This window comes from Ascaphus truei, chromosome 4 (assembly GCF_040206685.1).
Source record: "Ascaphus truei isolate aAscTru1 chromosome 4, aAscTru1.hap1, whole genome shotgun sequence".
NCBI classification, from domain to species: Eukaryota; Metazoa; Chordata; class Amphibia; order Anura; family Ascaphidae; genus Ascaphus; species Ascaphus truei.
The window spans coordinates 84434901-84456421 of record NC_134486.1 but is presented as its reverse complement, the minus strand read 5'-3'; the positions used below and the strand labels follow the sequence as shown (position 1 = coordinate 84456421).

General features: G+C 44.0%; 1 protein-coding gene across 3 annotated transcripts in view; it reads right to left on the bottom strand.

Moving 5' to 3' along the window:
• The window catches only part of SERTAD2 (SERTA domain containing 2), an 84006-nt gene extending 64384 nt beyond the window's left edge, over positions 1–19622 (bottom strand). For 2 of the 3 annotated variants that reach the window (XM_075596120.1, XM_075596119.1), the window contains exon 1: positions 19355–19622. The gene's annotated coding sequence lies outside the window, so the exon portion shown is untranslated. Of the gene's footprint in view, positions 1–14449; positions 17916–19354 lie in introns of those variants that run through there. The other variant, XR_012800934.1, reaches the window with a different exon arrangement.
• Between the last annotated feature and the right edge of the window lie 1899 nt (positions 19623–21521).

Sequence of the window (21521 nt, the reverse complement as noted above, 5' to 3'; positions counted from 1 at the left end):
TTGACGGAACGATTTGGGGGTTTTCGCAAAAATTTGTGAAAAAGTAGAGCAAAGCAAATTGTACCCATCCTGGCCGTTACCGGAAGTGACTCGGGTTCTGTATTATGAATCAGGGACTGTTATGTTGTAAATTACCAACAATATAGCAAACTTCTCTTTAATTCTCGAGAATGAATGTGGAGCTCTGCGTTAATGTATCACACAGGCTGCTGCTGTGTCTGCACAATAAGACACATTTCATTTGATATGTTGTCAAACGGACACCAAGCTGCCCCACACTGTACACATCAATTTGCAAAAGCAATGTTCTATAAAGTGCATTTAATCCCATTTGCTTTGAGCGACTTTGCTGTGTGCTACTGAGGTACTGTAATGCAGGCAAAGTGACATGAAACACAGGGGGGAAACAAATCGCACAAGTTTGACATTGCTGCTCAGTGGAAACGCTCAGATGCGAGAGTTAGGCCTCATTCAGGGTGCCTGCTTCGCGACGTGTTCGAAACAAAGTGTTTAAAGTAAATATCAGTTGTCAGGGTAGAAGCTGCCCTGTCGCCGAAGTACGGAGTTGACGTTTGCTACAGTTTGCATAAACAACTCAAGTTGTTTTTTCAAGCTGCAGCAGCGTCACTGGTACTTCGCAGCCAATGAAATCATTCGGGAAAGTGTGGTGAGAAGAGCAACACCCATCCCTAACCTCAGTTCTGTAGACTCGCCTCCTGAACGCTTGAAAAGGTCTGCTGGGGATGATGTGCACACATCGCCCAGCACACTGACGCGCGCGCACACGCGGACGCGCGCCCTCCACCTCTTGTCTCTGCCACCCTAAACGAGGCCTTAAATTAACCGCTACGCTGCCAGAAGGGCCTGCAACACATTGCAAAGCGGGTCATAAAAGACTTGTCACTAAGCAGCACGGCCAATAATAGTAGAAAGGTGGGATGTCCTCTCTGAACACGTGCACGTGCACACTCCAGTATGGGTCCTGTGTGCATGTCCTCAACCACTTCATAATGCACAGCCGTCCACTCGGGCAAGGTTAATGATTTCAGGACCACTCTGGCTTCGCAGTGAACATGGAAGGAAATGGGGATTATCACTGCACGCTTCCACCTATTAACTTTTTTCTGCTTAGATAACCGAGACCCCACCACCCCCGTGTGTGTGTGTGTGTGTGTGCGTGCGTGTGTGTAAAACTGTTTAACCCAGTGTTTCTCAACCAGCGTGACGAGGCCCCAGGAGAAAATCTCTGCTGGGTGCTCAGATGGGACATGCCCTGTGCTGTCTGGAGACATAAAGGCTGCGATCCATCTCTCCTCCCTCAACATGACGAGCGAGAGGAGCCTTTTCATCACCAGACAGTTTAGGACGCACCCCCTGAGTGGCTGACATGTTTGAGGTATGTGGGAAGGTGGGAGGAAAGAGGGAAGGAGTGAGTGAAGAAAGAGTGAAGGAGTGAGGAAAGAGGGAAGGTGGGAGGAAAGAGGGAAGGTGGGAGGAAAGAGGGAAGGAGTGAGGAAAGAGGGAAGGAGGAAGGAAAGAGGGAAGGAGGAAGGAAAGAGGGAAGGAGCGAGGAAAGAGAAGAGTGAGGAAAGAGGGAACGTGGGAGGAAAGAGAGGAGAGTGAAGAAAGAGGGAAGGAGCGAGGAAAGAGGGAAGGTGGGAGGAAAGAAATGAGGAAAGAGGGAAGGTGGGTGGAAAGAGGGAAGGAGTGAGTGAAGAAAGAGTGAAGGAGTGAGGAAAGAGGGAAGGTGGGAGGAAAGAGTGAAGGAGTGAGGAAAGAGTGAAGGAGGGAGGAAAGAGGGAAGGTGGGAGGAAAGAGGGAAGGTGGGAGGAAAGAGGGAAGGTGGTAAGGAAAGAGGGAAGGTGGTAAGGAAAGAGGGAAGGTGGGAGGAAAGAGAAGAGTGAGGAAAGAGGGAACGTGGGAGGAAAGAGAGGAGAGTGAAGAAAGAGGGAAGGAGCGAGGAAAGAGGGAAGGTGGGAGGAAAGAAATGAGGAAAGAGGGAAGGTGGGTGGAAAGAGGGAAGGTGGGTGGAAAGAGGGAAGGAGTGAGTGAAGAAAGAGTGAAGGAGTGAGGAAAGAGGGAAGGTGGGAGGAAAGAGGGAAAGTGACAGGAAAGAGGGAAGGTGGGAGGAAAGAGGGAAGGTGGGAGGAAAGAGGGAAGGTGGGAGGAAAGAGGAAAGGTGGGAGGAAAGTGGGAGGAAAGAGGGAAGGTGGGAGGAAAGAGGGAAGCAGTGACATAAGAGGGAAAGAGTGAGGTAAGAAGGAGAGAAAGAGGGAAGGTGGGAGGAAAGAGGGAAGGTGGGAGGAAAGAGGGAAGCAGTGACATAAGAGGGAAGGAGTGAGGTAAGAAGGAGAGAAAGAGGGAAGGTGGGAGGAAAGAGGGAAGGTGGGAGGAAAGAGGGAAGCAGTGACATAAGAGGGAAGGAGTGAGGTAAGAAGGAGAGAAAGAGGGAAGGTGGGAGGAAAAAGGGAAGGTGGGAGGAAAGAGGGAAGGTGGAAGGAGAGAGGAAAGTGACAGGAAAGAGGGAAGGTGGGAAGAAAGAGGGAAGGTGGGAGGAAAGAGGGAAGGTGGGAGGAAAGAGGGAAGGTGGGAGGAAAGAGGAAAGGTGGGAAGAAAGAGGGAAGGTGGGAGGAAAGAGGGAAGGTGGGAGGAAAGAGGGAAGCAGTGACATAAGAGGGAAGGAGTGAGGTAAGGAGAGAAAGAGGGAAGGTGGGAGGAAAGAGAGAAGGTGGGAGGAAAGAGAGAAGGTGGAAGGAGAGAGGAAAGTGACAGGAAAGAGGGAAGGTGGGAAGAAAGAGGGAAGGTGGAAGGAGAGAGGAAAGTGACAGGAAAGATGGACGGTGGGAGGAAAGAGGGAAGGTGGGAGGAAAGATGGAAGGTGGGAGGAAAGATGGAAGGTGGGAGGAAAGAGGGAAGGTGGGAGGAAAGAGAGAAGGTGGGAGGAAAGAGAGAAGGTGGAAGGAGAGAGGAAAGTGACAGGAAAGAGGGAAGGTGGGAAGAAAGAGGGAAGGTGGGAGGAAAGAGGGAAGGTGGGAGGAAAGAGGGAAGGTGGGAGGAAAGAGGGAAGGTGGGAGGAAAGAGGGATGGTGGGAGGAAAGAGGGATGGTGGGAGGAAAGAGAGAAGGTGGAAGGAGAGAGGAAAGGTGACAGGAAAGAGGGAAGGAGTGAAGAAAGAGGGAAGGTGGGAGGAAAGAGGGAAGGTGGGAGGAAAGAGGGAAGGTGGGAGGAAAGAGAGAAGGTGGGAGGAAAGAGGGAAGGAGTGAAGAAAGAGGGAAGGTGGGAGGAAAGAGGGAAGGTGGAAGGAAAGAGGGAAGGTGGGAGGAAAGAGGGATGGTGGGAGGAAAGAGGGAAGGAGTGAGGTAAGAAGAAAAGAAAGAGGGAAGGTGGGTGGAAAGAGGGAAGGAAGGTGGGAGGAAAGAGGGAAGAAGTTAGGAAAGAGGGAAGATGGGAGGAAAGGGGGAAGGTGGAAGGAAAGAGCGAAGTGAGGAAAGAGGGAAGGTGGAAGGAAAGAGCGAAGTGAGGAAAGAGGGAAGGTGGAAGGAAAGAGCGAAGTGAGGAAAGAGGGAAGGTGGAAGGAAATAGAGAAGGTGGGAGGAAAGAGAGAAGGTGACAGGAAAGAGGGAAGGAGTGAAGAAAGAGGGAAGGTGAGAGGAAAGAGGGAAGGTGAGAGGAAAGAGGGAAGGTGAGAGGAAAGAGGGAAGGTGGGAGGAAAGAGCAAAGGTGGGAAGGAGAGAGGAAAGGAGTGTGGAAAAAGGGAAGGAGTGTGGAAAGAGGGATGGTGGGAGGAAAGAGGGAAGGAGTGACATAAGAGGGAAGGAGTGAGGTAAGAAAGAAAGAAAGAAAGAGGGAAGGTGGGAGGTGTCAAGAGAGAGGGGAATTGGCCCGGGATTAAAGGGGTTACACCCCATTTGGCCACCCTCTACTCTCACCTGGGAAGCAAGGGGTTAACTGGACTGGGGTCCAGTAATGTGTTTTTGCCTTGCTTCAGCCATCCAACTGTTTATTCCCTGTATAAATGTATTGTTTCTGGGCCAGTGTCTGCACCACACACACACTGGGGCTTAAGGGGTTAATGAGCTGCAGTTTAGGAAAATACATTAGGAAGCGTGGTGTCTTTTCAGAAATATCTGGGCTTCAAAAGGCTTGATTGAAGTTGGGTGTGAAAAGTACAGAGGGGGTTTGGTGTATGTTAGCACATCTGGCTGGTAGAGACAGCTAGGACCCAGGCTGGGGCATTGGGTGTGAAATATAGCACCAGTGACAAATGTTCACTACCCACAGCCCTGCTTCAAAGGATTTCTTGATGGGGGCCAGGGGTGCGGTTACGCAAGGAGATCTCAGAATGAGTGACCTTAATAAGTACCTCGCGTGCCAGTAAGTACTACTAAACTGAAGTTATGAAGTTATTTAGATAGGAAAAGCAATTTTTCAACGTCCTTGGGTGGGAGGAGTTTTACTCTGAGGAAAACTGTCAACCTCACCACTGATTTATGAGAGGGGCTGGGTTTAGGTTGTGTTCAATGGGAAATAATTGTATAAGAACCAGGCTCAGCCTATGGCTATTGTCTTTCGTGTCTTGATGATTATGAAGATTGCTGTATGAACTGCCAGTCCAGATATGACTGTTTCATCATTCCATCTTAAGTGAGTGTCCATATTTTGTCTGTTATTTGTATAATCTCGTGTGTTCACCTTTTTCAAGGAATAAATTAAATTTTATCATATCTAAGCCTCGTCCGGTTCAACCCAGTTATATTTGGTGTGTATTATTAATAGCCTGCTACAGAGCTCCCGTCACAGGAGGAAAGAGGGATGGTGGGAGGAAAGAGGGAAGGAGTGACATAAGAGGGAAGGAGTGAGGTAAGAACGAAAGAAAGAGGGAAGGTGGGTGGAAAGAGGGAAGGAAGGTGGGAGGAAAGAGGGAAGAAGTTAGGAAAGAGGGAAGATGGGAGAAAAGAGGGAAGGTGGAAGGAAAGAGCGAAGTGAGGAAAGAGGGAAGATGGGAGGGAAGAGCGAAGAAGTGAGGGCTTTGTGTTGGCAGTTGAGGTTGATGGCTTTTTGAGAGGTGGCGGAAGGTGTGTGGTGTAAGAGAAAAAGGGTGATGTGATGTGTCAAGGCGAATGTTGAGTGTGTAAGCGAGGACGGGAAGAGTGAAGTCTGAAGAGCAGGGGTGCCCCGAGATGCAAAGAAACCCTTTAGGGGTGCCTCTGCTCAAAAAAGGCAGAGAACCACTGCGTTAACCCCTCCCAGAGCACTGCATTGCATATTCCTCTGGAGTGGAACGGGTTAAACATCAGCAAATGGAATTAAACAGATAATAGTGTTTGAGGCATAATGATACTCTTTATTTATCTACTTTAAGTTCCTTTTTTTGTAATATAAGCTTTTTGGCCAGTTACAGGTGTATAAAATAATGAACATCAGCGGTGCGCAAACTGGGGGGTCGCGGCGGTTACAGAGGCCGAGCCATTGGGTGTGGGGGTGCGCGAACACTGCGGCTCCCGGGAAGGGGGCCGCAGCTCAAGAAGTTTGCGCACCCCTGATGTACATCATACTTTGCATCCTTATATAATGCCCATTACTGAATTTCAGGGGCTTAAATGTCTGTCCCCCCTCCCGCCCCCCCCCCCCCCAACAACAGGCTTTGAGCCCTTTTACCATCCTTGGCATAAGGAATCCTAATTATACAACATCCACATTGTTTTTCTTTAGTTAACATTTCTCCTTCACCCCACCAACAAGTGGCACTCCCCATAGTCCCTAAGGCTGCGTCCAGGGTTGCAGCAGCCGTACGGAGGCGCGCTGACCCGCTTTCCCTGGCCTTGGTTAGTGCGCCGTCCGTGGGCGTGTCGGGGGGCGGGCCAGTGACGTCCCGGAGCTGGCTCGCCCTCATTGGGCGAACCATTCATGTGACCGGCCCTGCGCTCCCTTGAGCGCTTGAATCTAAAATTCTCCTAAGACCCACGCTTCCGCACGCTTGCGGAAGCGTGTGCGAGCCCCTGCTAAAGCCGCTCTCATTACGGCTGCAGGGGCTCACTGGTAAGCACCAGCGCGCCTCAGCACGGGTCAGCGCCTAAGCGCTGACCATGCCCGAGGCCTAACACTGCAACAGGTTACACTATCATCCATTTCTCCAAATCGGACCCCTAACCCCTCCCTTTACTTCGCTAGAGGCCCCAATACCATACCCTCTGGCAGTGAAATGGTTAACCAGAGAAGCATTTGAGACGATGAAGCAGGTCCCCCCCCCAAAAAAAGATGGCACGTCGGTAATGAAAGCGGCTGAAATAGTTTGGTCTGTAGCTACCCTGCGCACATCTCCCTCAAGGCAATTGAAACTAGTCAGACCTGCTGTGACAAGCGTGCAGCGCGCTTGCAAAAAAAAAAAAAGTGCCCTGCATACACTTTCCCGCCCCCTCCCCCAGTGATCTGCATAGTTTACCTCCAGTCATGGGCGTTCTTTCATATGTGCAGCTCACTCCACAAGAGAAAAAGGCTTCAAACAGCACACGGACAGTGGAAAATATTAGGAAATCAAGGAGCCAAGTCTGTAGCTTGATCACATCTCACAAACAAAGGCCTCACAGGACACTGGAGTACTCCTGAATCGCAAAGGATTACAAGGAACACAGATAGGGGGGGGGGGGGGGGGGGGTGGAGAATGTTTTTGTTACAGATAATCCTGGCAGATATTAAATTGGAGAAAAATGAAATCCTTTGCTTGTGTACAATGCAGATTGGAGGCATGTCAATTAGAAGGACATAAATACATATATATGATATTAAATTAATACTGGGGTTTGGATTTTGACAACATTGAGGTTGTTGAATGTATTATTCTGTATATTATTCATTTTTGATAGCGAGAGATTAGCATTAGTAATGTTAATAATAGTGATAATTTTGTAACAAAATTCACCATTTTCCTCCCTGGAAGCTTCACTTGCCATAGAACAAAAACACTACTTGAAATGATTAGCTCATCCACTACATACTTATTTTTTTTAATTGCCAACACCATCTTAAAAAAAAAAAAAAAAAGAAGAAATTAAGAAGTATTCAATAAATGTTGGCCCCGTCATGTACAGTTAGGTCCGGAAATAATTGGACACTGACACAATTTTCATAATGTTGGCTCTGTACGCCACCACAATGGATTTGAAATGAAACAACCGAGATGCAATAGAAGTGCAGACTTTCAGCTTTAATTCAAGGGGTTGATCAAAAATATCGTATGAAACATTTAGGAATTGCAACCATTTTCATACACAGTCCCCTTATTTCAGGGGCTCAAATGTAATTGGACAAATTAACACAATCATAAATAAAATGTTCATTTTTAATACTTTGTCGAGAATCCTTTGCAGGCAATGACTGCTTGAAGTCTGGAACGCATGGACATCACCAAACGCTGGGTTTCCTCCTTTGTGATGCTTTGCCAGGCCTTTACTGCAGCTGTCTTCAGTTGTTGTTTGTTTGTGCCTTTCTGCCTTAAGCTTTGTCTTCAGCAAGTGAAATGCATGCTCGATCTGGTTGAGATTAGGTGATTGACTCGGCCATTGCAGAATATTCCACTTCTTTGCCTTAAAAAACTCATGGGTTGCTTTCGCAGTATGTTTTGGGTCATTGTCCATCTGTAAAGTGAAGCGCCGTCCAATCAACTTCTCTGAATTTGGCTGAATCTGAGCAGACAATATATCCCTATACACTTCAGAATTCATCCGGCTGATTCTGTCTTCTGTCACATCATCAATAAACACTAGTGACCCAGTGCCATTGTAAGCCATTCATGCCCATGCCATCATACTGCCTCCACCGTGTTTTACAGATGATGTGGTATGCTTCGGATCATGAGCCGTTCCAAGCCTTCTCCATACTTTTTTCTTCCCATCATTCTGGTACAGGTTGATCTTGGTTTCATCTGTCCAAAGAATGCTGTTCCAGAACTGGGCTGGCTTTTTTAGATATTGTTTAGCAAAGTCTAATCTGGCCTTTCTATTCTTGAGGCTTATGAATGGTTTGCACCCTGTGGTGAACTCTCTGTATTTGCTCTCGTGAAGTCTTCTCTTTATGGTAGACTTGGATAATGATATGCCTACCTCCTGGAGAGTGTTCTTCACTTGGCTGGATGTTGTGAAGGGGTTTTTCTTTACCATGGAAGGATCCTACGATCATCCACCCCTGTTGTCTTCCGTGGATGTCCAGTCCTGTTTGTGTTGCAGAGCTCACCAGTGCGTTCTTTTTTCTCAGAATGTACCAAACTGTTGATTTGGCCACTCCTAATGTTTCTGCTATCTCTCTGATGGACTTTCTTTTTTTTGCAGCCTAAGGATGCCCTGTTTCACTTGCATTGAGAGCTCTTTTGACCGCATGTTGTGGGTTCACAGCAACAGCTTCCAAATGCAAAAGCCACACCTGGAATCAACTCCAGACCTTTTACCTGCTTAGTTGATGATGAAATAACGAAGGAATAGCCCACACCTGTCCATGAAACAGCTTTTGAGTCAATTGTCCAATTACTTTTGGTCCCTTGAAAGAGTGGGCTACATATTAAAGAGATGTAATTCCTAAACCCTTCCTCCAATTTGGATGTGAATACCCTCAAATTAAAGCTGATAGACTGCACTTTAAGCCCATATTCATTATTTAACTGTAACTTGAATTTATTTTGGTACACAGCCAAAATAACAAAACTTTTATCAGTGTCCAATTATTTCCGGCCCTATCTGTATATGTGGAAATAAAGCAACGCAGGAGACAAAACTAGTGCTAATGGCCGTCCGATTATGGATACTTACAGGACAATCTCCCTTGCCACATCCTAGGCATATCTATCCCAGGAAACTTCTGGTAGACTGGGGTCCCTGTCATATTTGGATGCACAAGCAGTGCAGGTCAAGTACCCGCCACTGTCTGCAAATGTGCCCCGGGAAGCCTTGTGTGTCAGTTACTGTAGCGCCGATGAGTATTCTACAACAAATCTGGGGCAATCCCCAACAAGACCCAGGTACATGCTGGGTGCATGCTGCAACATTTCAGTGACATTTCTGCAGACGGACTAATGGCCCATCAGATTAACAGCGGGGGTCCCTGGCAGTCCCATTCAAACTGAATGGGACTGCCAGGGATCTCTGCTGTTAGTGTTAATCCGATGGGCCATTACGCTCTGCAGAAATGTCGCTGAAATGTTTGCAGCATGCACTCGGCATGTACCTGGTGATAGCCCCAGATTTTCCAAGGCAAGTTTAAGGCAAGTTTTAGAATACTCGTCGGCGCACCTGTACATGACAAGCCGAGTAGGGGAACCCTGGTACGCTCCTTCATGCCGCCCATTATTTTTCCGCCTTGGATGCCTTTGCAAGCAGTGCCCCTTTGGGCATTAAGAGGGCAATCTGATTCTGCACGTGTGATACATTAAAGTGTACAGTGTAATATCAGTGTAAGAGGGTGATATATTAACCACTTCAGTGCCCTAATGACGTACAGCGTACGCCAATAAAAGGGCCACCCCAGGGGCCCTTATGACGTACACCCTATATCATTGCCCCTTGCTCGTTTTCTCAGGGGCTGTACGCGATCGGCGCTCCGACGTACCACACTGAATGGGCGCGTTCGCCCTGCCCCCTCCCTGTGCTATCCGGCCCGACAGAAACAGCTTTGCATGATCGCTCCAAAGAGCGGCCACGGGATGCGGAAGTACCGGAGGTGGCACAACCCGCGGGCACTAAAAGGGTTAAAGCGTCCCTTTCCTCGCTGATTCCTAGTTGAGTGACATGGTTATAAAGTGTAAGTCCTATTTTTGACACCGGCTAACAGTGTGGCGGACTAATTGCTGGCAGGGATACTGGCAGCACGTTCTAAAAGTGGGGGTTAGGGGGTCATTCTATGTAGTCCAAACGGCCATCCAGGCCTTTTACTGCAGAAATTGACCCCGGACTTCAATAGGGATTTGTGGCCAAAAACTGCCCAAACGGCCACTTCAGACTATAGAGACTAAGGCCTTAAAATAATGAAGAAAGGCACTAGATACTGTAGTAAGAATACATTGGAAATAGAAGTAACAAATGAACAAATTGGGCACAGAATAAGACGTACAATCTCTGAAAAGAAAAGTGATGTTATCTTTATCTTCATTTTATTATAAAACATTAATGTTTAATATTAATTATAATGCGCATTTGGTATGTAAAAGGGAATGTAAGTGTCTGAATATGAGTTAAGTATAAGATTTGATAATTTTCTGTTACATAGTAGATGAGGTTGAAAAAAGCTGCGATGTCCTGAAAACCTGCCCTGTTGGGGGGGAGGGACCCGAGGACTGGAGCTGAGCACCCCTGCCTTAAAGTATGTGGGGAGAACCTATTTGAGCCAAACAGACAACAGTTTAATGTGTTTCATTACTTTAATTTGTTACATTTGTTCGAAGAGTGAAATTAAGGCTTGTTTGCTTCTCTCTTTTTTTTAAGCCAACCTGACCCTGGGGGCCTCCGGTCACCTTAATTCCGGGTACCCCCCCCGGGTTGCCGAGCAACAAGCGAACCAGTGGAGACACCGTGGCAGTGGGCCTCAGGGCAAGCGCAGGCGCCCATAAAAAAAAGGCGACAGAGGAGCCCAATGCTACATCCAATATGACAAAAATACACAGTAAAATACTTATATATTCTCTTGATGCTTTGGCCAAAGGGTTAAACTAGAGAATATAAGTATTTTACTGTGTATTTTTGTCATATGGGATGTAGCATTGGGCTTCTGTGTCGCTTGTTGTATACATTTGCCACGCTCAATAGCACTCCTTTATGACACTTATGTACATATATATTGTGTGGGGGCTCAGGGGTTCCTAAAATAAGCTTTTTGGGGTTCTGTGTGTTTGTAAACTTATTTTCAGCTGGTCTCAGCTGTTGGAGGTTAGTGACTCCTACTTCCCAGGGTTTAAGCTCACCCCTCCCCACTTCCCAAGTCAGCAGGTTCTTTTCGTTCTACTGGATATAGATCCAATGTTGGTCTTTCTCCCTCCTTATAGAGGTAAATGAGATTTTTAATTCTAATAGAGGTATATTAGTATTTTATCTGGTAGTGTTAGGACTTGCGAACTGGTTCTGCCTTGACGTGGCTCGCAGGCTTACAATGCTTTGGCCAAAGGGTTAAACTAAATTACCCTTTTTCAAGAGAATATATAAGTATTTTACTGTGTATTTCTGTCCTGTTGGATGTAGCATTGGGCTTCTCTGTCGCTTGTTTAATACATATGCTACGCTCAATAGCTCTCCTTTTTGACACTTATATACATATATATATTTTGTGGGAGCGCAGGGGTTCCTAAAATGAGCTTGCTGGGGTTCTGTGTGTTGTTTGTTAGCCCATAAAAAAAAGCTGCAACATGATTGAGAGACAACGTGTCAGCTTTCTTGTGCTGACCCCGCCGCCATATTTGCAGTTTGTCGGTCCTATTTGTAGTGCTTTGAGTTAAAAAAAAGAAAAGAGTCACATTAGAAGAAAATGACAAATATCTCGTGATTCGTGATCTGGGGGGGGGGAGGGGAATGTCGCTTCAAGAAGGCAAAAAAAAAAATAAGAGTTTAAAAATTTGGGGAGTGATCGCTGCTTTAAACAGTGAAACAGACCTGTCAATTGACCAGAGACTGGCGAGCCATTAGCAAAGTATTATTCCACACATTGGTATATTGAAAAGGTTTTGTGCAGCTACAAGTGAGAAAAAATGTTAGGGACAGCAAACACTAGCTTTAATTTTTCAAAACAAATATTGACAAATGCTACTTTCTTTTTTTCTTTGGCCCCGGTGTTGATTTAATTATAGTTTTTCTTCATTCTTAATTCTATTATATATATATATATATATATATATATATATATATATATCACAGAAAGAAATCAGCGCTAGGGCTAACACAAATGAAATATTATAAGTGAATAAATGGGTGACTAATAAATGCACTGACCCAGGTGAAATGAGCTAGCAGGATGCAGCCCTAATGAGGATATGCCTATCCTGATTAAATGGAAGAAAGAAAAAAGGCGCAATCCTGTGTAGCAATAAAAAAACAGGAAAATGTATCAATTAAGCAAGGAAAACCTTCCTTGTTTAATTAATAAATTTTCCTGTTTTTTATTGCTACTCTGGATTGCGCCTTTTTTCTTTCTTCCATATATATATAAATATATATGACATAAATTGTTAGTCCAATAAAAAAGGTATCACCTAATACTGAAGAACTCATTTATTCTGCCCTATATATATATATATATATAATGTTTCAGAAATGTTTTGCTTGCAACTGAAACGACTCTCCAGGCTTGAAACACATTGGAGAGCATTGACAGTGCATCGTTACTGACTTCCCTGGCATCTAATCGGTTAAATAGGGGCAAGGGGCAGACGTCAGTCCACTAGACATAGTAAGCAAACTGGACCTTGCTCCTTTTTGCTCCCTCTATATAAAGGGAAGCACACGATCTTTGGACTCAATAGTCAGCCAGTCACTTCTACTACTGGGTCATTTTTTTTGCCAAGAAACTGTTGCAACCGGAGCCATCTCCTCGTGTGTCCAGCACACAGAAAGGCAGGGCTGTGAGCTCCACGGAAATCACTGCAGCCATTATTTGTGTGTGCTATCGGGTCAGCATTTATGTACAAAGTACAATTAGCTGGAAATTATAGCTTTTAAAGCTGCAGTTCAGTCAATATCCTGCATGTTTGTTTTTTTTAATAAATCAGTTCTGTAGTAAGAAAAAATACTTTTAGCATTTTCTGTTTTTAAAAAAACAACTTTGAAAGACCAATTTTCTTGTATTCTATTTTAACAGCCATTTGCTAAGGCACTGCCCCTTCATGTCCTGTCACAAGCCCTGGCACACCCCTTTGTCAGCCCTGCCCTCCCTCTAGCACTTGTCAGTTCAGGATTGCTCATGAATATTCATGAGCTTCCACTGCCAGTCAAGCAGATTATAAACAAATGCCAGCTTTTAAAATGTCACCAAATTTCGACCTATCAATACATGGAAAACGAATTGAGCTGCAGCTATACAGTTCTTTAGGTAATTAGAGATTGCACACATGAAACTATTGAAGTAAAAAAATAAATGTAAAAAAAAAAAAAAAAAAAAGACTGAACTGCAGCTTTAATTAAGCCCAACGCAAGTGGTGCATAGAGATGTTGCTGTGTGACATTATTTTAGTTCCAGATCTGAAGGAAGTGTGTCAAGACAGCCAAGCATTTTAAGAACATGTCAATGAGGTCTTCAAAACACAGGCACAAGGGAAACGTTTTGGGAACTGTCATCTTGTACAAACCCCCGTCCCCCTTCTCTGATTAAATATCTATGCTTTCATTTTTATGGGGCTTTTATACATGTATTAAACAGATTATAGTCAACTGATGAAAAGTAATGAGGATGGCATCAAAAAAAGCCAATGTGGATCTTGTATGAGAGTGAACACACGTAAAACTCAGGTTGCTCACGGCATTGTGAGAGTTGCTGTGTACATCCCACAATAACAATTCACGTGACTCTGCACATTCTAAAAGGTGTTCTGCGCATTCCACATGTGAGATTCTGGTAAATTAGCCCATTGTAAAGGTTGTCCTGCACCGTCAGTCATTTTACGCTCAGGGACGGCTCCTAAGCACCCAATTAATTCTTTCAATGCAATTCACTGAATTTCATAAACCATACACTAGAAGTAATGGGTAACTAACTGTACACAGATCCGGTTGTGTTTCCATCTGGGGGTTAAGTGTCCAGCACAGATCTTTTGAGTACCTACCTTTCAAGTAGGTTAGTAAGGTTATTCCTTGCTCGTGAAAACTTTAGTGGGGCGTTTACAGCTCTGCTCACTTACTGCACACTGGTTCCAATATGATGTCTGCAAACGACCCAACTTCTTATAACACAACACAGTGACTACAATAATAATATTTTTTCTTATATAGCACTGACAGTGTACACTGCGCTGTAATGTGGCAGGCACAACGAGTTCCTACCTTGTACAGATTACAATCTAATGTTGGTGCCACAGGCACAGGGACATAAAGTGACTTGCCCAAAGTCCCAAGGAGCGGACACTGGGATTTGAACTGGATTCACCCACTCCAAAGACAGTGAAAATACCACTGAGCTACTCCTTCAAACTTGAACAAATAGCAAACAAGGGGGTAAAGTAAAACGCTGGGGAGGACCTCCAAAATCAGGCTGGTAGCCATTTATACTGTATACCTGATCATATTACAGTAACAATAAAATAGCAGCAACTGATCATGATACAGAGATATCAGAGAGACTGTTGGGAGAGCCGCTGATACTTACTACTGTATTACACTATGTAGACACTTTGTAACACAGAATGTAAATCTGACTATACTCTCATCCCTCCACCGCTTCTTATTTACTACAGATATAGAGCTGGTGAACTTTTCTTAAATCAGACGGACCCTGAGACTTTGTTGGGGTTGAAAAAAATATTTTAATATTACAGTAATCAGGGTACACAAATGCATCAAAATATCACAAACTGGTTCATATTCAGATTAATGAGAGGCAGGTTAATGCAGGGGTGAGGGTGCATAAACTTTCATTCAAGCAAATGCATTAACTCCCAGGAAGCCTGTGTGGTTTTAACTCATATAATGCTAGGATCTTGCCCCTATAGCAGAGGTGGCTAACTCCAGTCCTCAAGGGCCACCAACAGGCCAGGTATTAGGGATATCCCTGCTTCAAGACAGGTGGCTCAATCATTCCGTCTAATTTTTTTTTGTTAAAAATCATATTCCTCTCATCTTTAGCACTGATGCACTCTGGGGAGACATCAATTTTAACATCCTGCACACTCAATATTTTAACTGCTCATATCTCCTGGATGATGTATCGGATTCTTTTTTAAGTAAAAACATCCCCGAAAGAGCAAAATATAAAAAAATCTGCAAAAAAATAAATAAACGAACTAGACAACAATCAACAAAAATAGCGTCTTTCACCCCATCTTCACTACATTGAATATGGCCACAGCGATGCCTCCATCCTATTCATCCTCTCATAAGTGACTTACTATCTATCTCCTGCGCTGCAGGCGTGACACTGCAGGTACCAGCATTAGAGCATCCTCTCTAAAAGTAGGAAACTAAAACGACAGGTACGACTTCACAAGTCTGTGGCCAGGATGAAGAAAAGCCAATAACAAGCAATATGTGAAAGTATTGAATGGACCAACTGGAAATGGGATCCAGCAGTCCACAAATGTCCGGTTTTTGATACACACACACAGCCACACATACAATCGCTTCTCCCTGGGGAGAATATCGTAGAAAATACGTAACTTGCCAACTATTAAGTCTGTGTTTTATAAGACAGAAAAGTTTTTGATAGATACACACAGTGCCAAACAGATCTGCTGCAACTCACGTGTTTTCTTTTTTTTAAAGTAATATTGCATTTTTTTATTTTAATGTTATGACTAGGGGTTTTATTCTATAGTTTGTTAATGGGTGCTTTGGACTATGTAGAATTACCCCCTAAATCTCTGGTAGCCGTTTTTTTTTTTTTTTTAAACTAAACCTACAAAGCCAAAATGTAAAAAAATAGAAACGAGTGTTGAAATCCATAAGGCTCTTGGAATAATGACTTAAATAGCTACAGGGATCCCCTTATTTGCCAGTGATTGTACCTTTTATTCTGAGCAATCAAGCTACTTAACAGATTAACCTCAGCATTGATGGGGTTACATCTAGCATCCTTGTGCAAGCTGTTGGGTGCTGCGATACCTGCATGGGTGACACTAGTGTAGTTTGGATGTAGAAGTACCCGTGTAATTTCCTGGCACCACACGTGTCTTATTTCTCCCTCCTCTAATAAACAGAGGAGTATATTTAATGCTACCTTCTGCAGCCAAATCAGTGAAACAAGACGGCATCAAGAGGGTCCAATTTTGTCTTAAAGGATAATCAGCTGATCAGTGTACACAATGTGCTGCCTTTTTGCCTTTGTTGACATGTACACATGTCACATTTTATACTATAACGTATGGAATATTCATTTAAAAAACAATCTATTTTTTTTTAACAAACCTTCATGCTGTCTACAGTGATGTAGATTTATTTCTTTTATTCTACTGGACTCTGGAGATACAGGCATTTTTATGGGATAGATAAAAAAAAATGGCTGCCGCTTCCTTTTATAAGAAGTCAACTGGTATAATATGTATTATTTTATTTCTGAGGCAATATAATAATATATAATGAAACACTGTGTGACTATTTTAGTAGTACAGTAGTGTGATTTCTAGTTCAGCAGAATGTATTGCATGCCACACTACATTATTGTCTATTATTATTATTATTAGTATTATTATTCTTTTTTACAGTGATTGGGAGACAATATTTACTTAGTAATAAAACCACCTATTCCTATATTGGACTTTCTCAAATAATTGCTGACGTCTCACTACTTACGTGTAAATAATCATGTCAAGGTACCACGCTAGGTCATAGGTCAGTGTATCAATTTATTAATATAAATATGTGTTCTATATTTTAAAAGTAGTGGACGTGCGTCTGAAGATCCTGAGCCATCAGCTGTGGTGAGAGCCACAGATTATAGGACGGACTTGCCAAATGGACTTTTGCAAGGTTTCGGGATCACCACTAAAAGGCCCAGGCACACAGTTTAAGAACCACTGCTCTTTATTTCCCCAAATCTCCTTTTCTTACTGTAGCCTGAACATAAAAACCCCCTTCCAGATCTGCCATGACCTACACACCCCCATTAACTCACAGTAGCAACCAACAGAAAAGTCCTTTCTCACAGTGTCTGGGGGGGATGGGGTGGGGGTGGGGGAGGAGGGCAAGGGGGGAAGAGACAATGGTACACAGCAGCTGTGCTATTTTCGGAGTCTGTTCCCTGCCGTTGACTGTCAGCCACCTATACTCAGGAGCCATAAAGTGCTAGATATTCCTTACCACCACATACTGTACACGTTAAATAACTGGATCATTATTTCTATGGCACAAACTCATTCCAAAACCAGTGCAAGCGGCATACCAATTATCACATAGCAGCACCAACACACAATGTTTAAGCTGTGACTTTAGCCTTACATCCATAAATCGGTGACCACATGCAAAAGAAAAAAAAAATGTTTTACAACACAAAGAGCACAAACATATTTCTTTGACCCTCTCATCTGCCAGATTGGCTTACAATACATTGCAAATTCTTGTGTGCAAGGTCTCTCTGGCTGCATAGGGTCTAACACACAAACCACCCAAAAATTCTTGTGTCACCCCCCCAGAAAAAAAAAATAAGTTGCAGAACAACGTAAGTGCACTTGTATAAACTGGAACTCCGGGGTTACGCGTCTTACACTTTTCTTGTTATTCGGAAACAGCAAGGTAAATACTTTGAGCAGACTACGAGATGACTCGTACACTAAATCTGACATTTTGAACACTTCCCGGCCCTTTATTCTTCACATTTCTTCATCTGCAGGCACCGAGGTGCCCGGGAGCCTTTATCCCTAGACATCACCCTACAGTGAGATGGTGCAAAGAGGAGCAAAAGCCATACGCGTTCCTCCATGCCCATATGAAAAGTGAAGTAGCATCTCATCTCTGGGACCATCTTGGGAAAGTACAAACATGCAGCAACATAGAGCCATACCGAGTAAGTCTACACGCTTGCCATTGTCTATAAAGATTCTTCTATTTAGTGTAGAAACAAAAAAAAAGGTCCAGGAAAATATTGTTGGTTTCTGGCAATCTGATTACAGCTGCGGATACCCCCTGCCTGTCTGCCTTAGTCCCTCCAAACATGAAATGATAAACCTCTATTATGAGGATGGACTTTCCTTGTATTTACAACTGTAGGTTAGGGTATTTCCTCAGCAGACAGCTAGGCGGAGGAGGCTGAAAATGCATAGAAAAAAATTCAGAATCATAGTAAAATGCAGCATGTTAATACAGTATGGGAACATGCGGTGACGCTTTAACCCTTGGCGGCGTCAGAGGGAGCTGCAAAAGATTGCCATGGAATGAACTGCATGTCACCTGGCATTGAAAACATTTCAACTGAATCTCATTTATCGTGCTACCAAGATCCCACCCTATATTTCCTTATAGGCTGAGAGCAACAACAGCAAAAAAAAAACTTTAATTTCCACGTAGCCAGATAAACTAACTTCTGAAGGAACCATCCACTGCTGTCACTACAGAATCCAGAAATGATGACCGTACAAAACTGTGTCTTCAAACTGGAGGGAAAGTTCCCAAAGAAAAGTGTGATCTACAAGACTGCAGCATTAACCTGACACAGAACTAGTTACTGTCTACTTGTACGAAAGCTGTCATTTGAAACACGGCATATATACATCAGGCTTTTTGCTCGTCTTTCTGCTTTTGCTGCCTTAATCTTTTGACAGTAAATAGTCTCATCCACTTATATAGCATCCAGGCTATGGGAGTGATGTATCAAGGCAAATTTGGATCACAATTGAGGCAAATTGTGTAATTTTCATCTTGCGTCAATGTATCAAGGTCTTTGCTCCAAGTTTGACACCGCGTGCGTCCGCTTGGGATTCTGGGAGTTTCAATAGGAGGAGTTCCGTGATGCACAGATTATAATGAGAAGGTTTTCGGCGTCTCCGTGCGTCGCTTCATCTTGTATTTGCGTCAAAAAAAAAATCTGCCAGGTCTGAAGCAGCGTAAACTTTCCTGGGAAACAATTTGCGTTACAGAAAAAAAACCAAACCCCAAAAAAACAAAAAAACTACTTTTCTTTCTTTTATCATTTGACGCAAACAGAAAATGGAGCAGCGCGTCAAAACAAACTTCTATTCGCACTTTTATGTACGTGGACATGATGAATATACAACAGCAAATAACTACCAAAAGAGGCACAGGGCAAAGAGTTTTACCCTTTACTGTACTGGATCATGAACATGCAACGCTGCAAACTCTGAGGGGTTAAATATATAGATCTGGGACAGAAATGAACATGACGGGGACAATGTCACTGTACGAAACACAGCACTGGCAGCGAACAAAACGCAAATACTCTCTCTCCCAAACTCATGTGCAGCGCATCGCAAGCTCATCCAGCACTTGCAACTAGCCAGATCGTCTCTAGAAATGAATTTAAAGTGACACAGGGAACTTTAGCCTGTGATATACCAGCTACAGCACATACAACGTGCAAATGTGTAATAAATAATACTAATGTGCATTACTCAGCACCCTAATGGACAGACACCCAGCGCACCAGACAGCGGACATTTGAGTTGGTGTCCATCATATGGCAAAAAATAAAATAATAATAATATACATGATAGCAGATGTGTTGAACTTACCACATGCAGTTTCACCTGAAGTCTAACGCATCAGGGTCGACCCCCCCTCCCCTAATCTAGTACTAGGTCCATATGTCGCTCGGGCTGCACGATTTAAGCCAGTGCTTTCCCCTGGCTGGAAACGAGAAGCATTATTATACAATGGAGGAGGAGGAGGTGTAGAGCGAGAGGAGAGAGAAAAAACCCCACTGACTGTGAGGCTGTCTGTGCTCCCAGCACTTGCCATGAAATACAATGACGTGAAGAGAAGCTCTTGCAAGCTCCTTGCCCTGTGGCTCACGTCAAAGCTCCTCCTCTGTCCCTAGCAGAACTCCCTCCTCTATCTCTCTCTCTCTCTTTCCTCCCTCCTTCTGTGTTTTTTCCCTTCCCCCCCTCCTCCTCCTACCACCAGCCTCTGCTCTGATCTGCAGCCCCAGACTAAAGCTAGAAAGTACAGTCAGCAGCCAGGAGTGCAGGAACTCATTTTTGGGTGGGGGTGCTGTACATACCAAATCAGCAACATACATACATTACTATGGTGTAAACATGTATAAAAGCAGGAGGGCTGCAGCACCCCCCCACTGCACCCCTAGTTACAGCCCCGGTGGCAGCAGCTCACAGCTCAGCACAGCACATGCCCCACTGACTTGGAGGGACTGGCCAATTACAGGGAGGCCTCTCACATATCACTTACATGTGTCTTTGTCCCAAGAGATCAAGATCTGTTAATGCAAATCTGCTGCTAGGGAGTGTGTAGTGGCAGAAAGCGGCATCCAGAGGTGCAGACACCATGCAGACCTGTCAAATCTCAGCCACTCTGCTGGTGCAGTATTTTAAGGGGAATAGAAGCTGAACGCAGACATATTTTGCGGGGTATTTCACCAACTCGTCACTGCACCTATTATTTTATTCATAGCCATATATACAATGAAAATATTATATATATATTATATATATTTTACATTTACATTTGTCATTTTGCTGAGGGCTGTCCCTTATCCCCAACATTCCCAGGAGTATGTATCAAGGCAAAAGCGGAGCAATTCTGGGGCAAAACCCCTCACCAGATTTAACTAAAAGTGATTTAAATGGGATTTTTGAGATGTGGCGTGAACATTTTGCCTGGCAATTGCTCCACTTTTGACGTAAATACATATTCCCCAAAGTGTCCTCATTATGGCACATCGCTGTCAAGGTCTAAATACCAATTTTAATGAGATAAAGAGTTTTTTTGGCCTAATATACTTTAAATCCCTGCACTGCTAGAAATGCCTGTGGTGCATTGCGAATGAGATGTGTAGCTGGACTGGCAGTGATTGTGGTTTATGAGACATTGTGTATCTACATTTTTAGTGGCTTCCCTACGTTTGGTGGGAGCCTAAAGAGATGGTTAGGTCGGTAGTGCCCTTACCCACCCCTACCCACCCTTCGTTCACGCATTTGGAGTGAGTCTTAGAGTCTAATGCTAAATGCAGTCTAGGCTCACCAGTTATTAATCCATTATGTGATATTTCTGATACCTAGTTTGCCAGCATAATGAATATCTACCCTATAGATCAGGCAGAGGGAAATAAAGGACACAAAAACAGAAAAAAGTGCGCTACTAGTATTGACGTGTATATAAACTATTTCTATAATCAAGAGATAATAAACTAACCAACAATAATAAAGCAAACAACACCTCTATGAATAAGTAACATACAAAACCTCTAGTGTTGGTGATAATATTAGGATGGCGTCTGCAGCTGTTGATATTGGGGTGGCTCAGCACCCCTAAACTACAAGAAAAACAAGAAGTCTAGGCTCACCAGTTATTATTCCATTATGTGATATTTCTGATACCTAGTTTGTCAGCATAATGAATATCTACCCTATAGATCAGGTAGAGGGAAATAAAGGGCCTTGTCCTAGGCTTCAAGGAACAGGCTCTGGGACTCAAACAGATTCTCCCACTTCAAAGACATTGCTTTTAAGAGTAGGGCACTATTTCTAGTCAGATAGGAAAACATGAATGCAGCATTGTGTACCCTTATTAATATGGACCTGTGAAACTGCAGCATGTATCATGGAATTCAAGCAAAAAGGTTAGATTGCAAGTTTTCCGGGACTTCTGTCGCCCAACATTTACTGTTATGTATCCGGCACATATCCATGTTTGTATTATTTCTCCCTGTATTCGAATATCTCT